Here is a 4,242-nt window from a genome sequence, read left to right on the forward strand (position 1 = left end):
ACCCTCTTTACCCTCTCTTACTTACCTTGCATTTGGCAGCCCAGTCGCTGCAGTATAATGTTTTACGTTTCTGGAAATCACGGCTACATTACCTGTACGTGAGCTGTCCTCCGTGTCAGGAGGTGGACGGTTCAGTGGTGAGAGGACAGAACTGGATAGTTTTGACGAGATGTCGGGACATTTTTCGGCCATGTTTGTGGCAACTTAACCGGATACTTCCGATGAGATGTCAGTACGTTTTCCAGCTGTGTTCGCAGCAACAACACAAGACACTTTTGAGGAGCCTCCGGGACGTTTTGCTGCAGTGTTAGTGGCAACAAAGCCGTGTTTGCTTGATGTTTTTGATTAGATGTCAGGACATTTTCCAGCTGTGATTGTGGCAACACTGGATGATTTTGAAGAGATGTGGGGACATTTTTTATCAGCGTTTGAGGCAACAGAATCGAATAATTTTGACGAGACGCTGGGATATTTTCCAGTTGCGTTTGTTAGTGGCAACAGATCCAGGAAAGCAAAAAAAATGATCTTCTCCTAACCCTAACCAAGTGTTTTTGTGCCAAAACCTAACCAGACCATGATTGTTGTCACAACACAAAATAAAAATGACCCCAAACAAAGTTGCAGCAAAAAAGAAACATAAAGTTTCCTCATATCCGCGGTTTGCAGAAACAAAAATCACCAACATTTATCTGATACTTTTGTTGCATCGGTTCACCATAATAACTTTAGACTGATATGAAGCTTTCCTTTGGATAACATGGATTGATGGGTTTACATTCCCCTTCAGATGTCATATACTGTTACTGTATGCTCATATTCATCACCCCCATGAAAGACTTATGAGCCTGCACCAAGGTAATGCTCAAGCAAACTAGCAGTTGCTTCTGCAGACATTAAGCCCAATGTCATTTAGACAAAATGGTTCCATACCATTTTCTTTAATCTCCTCTGTGTAAATTACTACTTACAGCCTGTGAATTACTTTTTTCTCCCCCTCCCCCCCCCTTCATGCCACCGAGTTGCGTCAGCTATCAATTTGGGAGCAACGAGCAAGCTAATGAAACCTCTCAGCATTAACAAATAGGACCACTGAAGAATGTTCTATTTGCAGGTCATTGTTTGATCCATAAAAGAAAGGGAAAGAGATGAAGGCGCGGGGAAAAGAAAAAAGTCTCTTTCGTTTCCTATTGAAGACGGCACTCTTGGCAAAAGAGTAAACAATGCAGCTCGGCATACAGCTTGGAGAATTCATGGAGCCATCGCCATGGCAACCCCATTTTCTAGTCATATCTTTAATGAAAAGGTAATGAGAGAAACATAACAGTCCCAACTTCATTACCGGAGTAAGATTCAGCAATAAAAACTAAATCAGAGCGTCTGTCATTTGAGGCAGCAGCAGGAGCAGCAGGTCTGCAGTGTACAGCAGTTATAAAGACAGAGCCGGGTCACTGAAGGAGGGCGTGTGTCCGGTCAACTGCAGAACAGGTGACAGGTGACTCGTCTCAGAGTTCGTCAGGTCGCATTTACTGAACTTAGATTTCAAAATCTTTAATCCTCCGCATTTTTTTTACATGTTGTTAATCAATCTCACATAGAGCACAGTAAGAACATGCTAAAAATAAGGTGGGAAGAACTTTGCATATTCAGATTTCCTGTAGAAACCACATGACAAGCTTTTAAAATATTAAATTAATAACTGGTCAACAGGTACAAAGTGTTTACAGCTCCGCCCTGACCAGTAACAACATTAAAATGCTGCAAACACGCTAATCTACCAGTATTAACAATTGAATGATATGCGTTACGCCAGCGCCCTTCAATCCAGGGGCCTTATATTTATAAATGTTCTTAGATTTCTACTTGAATTTAGTCTTGAGCTCATTCCTGACGGTGTGCCCACGTTGCTGAGCATACAAAACCTTGCTCAAACAGGTTTAAAGAATCTTATTTGTAACTTAGGCACCTTTTCCCTGTGTATAATCTCAGCACAAATAAGGGTTCGGCCGGAAATAACCATGAAACAAAAGAGAAAATCAGATTTACAGTGATGGGAGGGGAGATTTAAGCTAGGCAACGTATTATTCATCGGACTAAACTGTAGCCAAATCAGCGAACAAGCTTGAACTCTTATGCGTCCCAAGTTTTGACTTGTCCAAGCAGGAAACGCACAGGTGGGACCGATATCTTTAACAATGGCTCCATTTTAATAAGTGTCCCAACAAGCCATGTCAGTGAGTGAGTGTGCACAATTCCTGAGCTTACTCTTATACTCTTACATTGATATAAATCATATATTATATATTATCTGTTTTAAGTTGACATGGCAAGCTTGCCAGGAAACCATCTATTCACACATCCAGAGTCGTGTTTCTGGCCACCTGATGAATGTTAGTCTCATATTTTCTCTATATCTGGCTCATTTGATGTTCTAACTTTGTCCACTGTTCGGTGGGTTAGGTGGGCTGGGCAGGTAGCAAACGGTGGGAAAATACTTTCCTCCTAACATTCCTCAGAGCAGCACATGATGGTGATAACTGGTTCTGATTGTCTGCGGTTCTAAGCCCTTTCACGTCATACATATTCATTTAACCCACTGCTAATACGAAACATGGATTATCGCAGCTGTAAGTAAAGAACTGGCCGTCTTCTTTCACCACTGTATAAACTGAGATGATTAAAGGCACAGCCCGTGAACAAACACACTTTAAATCTATTAGTCCAGATCACATTTCTTTCCCCAGGAATACCCTGTTGAACATTCATCAAATTCAAGGCTGCCATGCAACAGCTAAAGACATGCATTTTCTCAGGGCAATGTGTGTTCACTCTCCTCACAGTCCCATTACATACATATTTGACAAAGAGGATATTACATACGTGAGCGGAGGGGGAGAAAAAATGTGAATTTCAAATGATCGAATTGCATTTTTTATACCAGGCTGGGGATTGCCTCTTTGCATTTTACACGAGGACAAGAATCCTACATTCATCTTGTTTGTTTAATTGGATACGACCTCTGGAAGGGGTCGCCCTCCGGAAAAAAACGAGACGTGGCCCCCTTTTTCCAGCCCCCGTGAGGTAAATATGCGTCACGTTTGAATCGGGGGCGCCTCGCTGCCGCAGTTTACCTTGTTGTCCTCTCCTCATTATCACTGTAACCTTGTGATCTGGCCACTTTTTTTTTAAAGCCATAATGATGCGTGATACTCTGAAAGTAATTTTAATCTAGAACGAGGGAGATCCAGCTGCCAGGTATCAAAGTAGACTTGGGCTGCCTTCAGCGGTGCACTCAAGCCACACAAAAGTCCTCCACTAGCCAGCCTTTGCTCACCTCCTCCCCCCACAGCCCTCAGACATTTTCCATGCATAATTAGGTAGAGTCCACAGAGAACAGCAGAGATGTTTCTTTTTTTCGTTTTGCTAAAATGAGGATTTTAAAGAAGCATAGCTTAATGTTTTATTATTGTTTTTATGAGAAGTGGGCAGCGCCGGAGCCAGGCACTAAGAGAGCCCCGACTGATCTCTGACAAAAGATCACCCAGATTCGGCTTTTTGTCGAGCAGCGTTGAGATTTATGCTCACTCTGCTGCAATTTAATCTTAACAATCTCTCTTTGAGTGCAAGCAAACAGGCTGAAAGGCCCAATGTTGTGATATCAGCGTCAGCTGAATGATAAGTCGCGGCCAAAATAAGAAGAATGGTAAGAATGATGCCCTGGGCTGTGTCCAAGATCTGCTATGAATACATTCAAGGAGAATTGTGCCGAGTGACTGGACTACTGTGTTTACAAAGGCGCATTAACGCCAAAGCCAAGAAGGAAGAATGTACGGAGCAGCAGAGGGGTCCGTCTGTATGAATACATTCTTTCCTCATTGTCCTCTCAGACAGGAGGATCATTACTGGCTGGACACATGCGCTGGCAGCACCAGCCTTCATTATTATGCAGCAGTCGACACAGGTTTAACAAAGAGAAATTTGTCTAGCATTTGTTTATCTGGGAGAGCAGAGTCTGGCACAGGGATGCTGGCAACAGCAGGCTAAGGTGGATAGACACTCAAGTAAGTTGGCGGCCGCTCACAACCCTGCAGCCCGCCCCTCCGCCCCCTCCTCGTCCTCCTCCTCCTCCTCGCACCGTCCCCTCTCTACCACCATCACCCTCTCATGCTCCCCACAGGTGCACGGCTTTTTCTACCTCGCACATCAAAGAGGCGGCAGCAGAGAGAGCGAGAGAGACTGAGGTGC

Source organism: Pagrus major, chromosome 20 (assembly GCF_040436345.1).
Source record: "Pagrus major chromosome 20, Pma_NU_1.0".
Taxonomy (NCBI): Eukaryota; Metazoa; Chordata; class Actinopteri; order Spariformes; family Sparidae; genus Pagrus; species Pagrus major.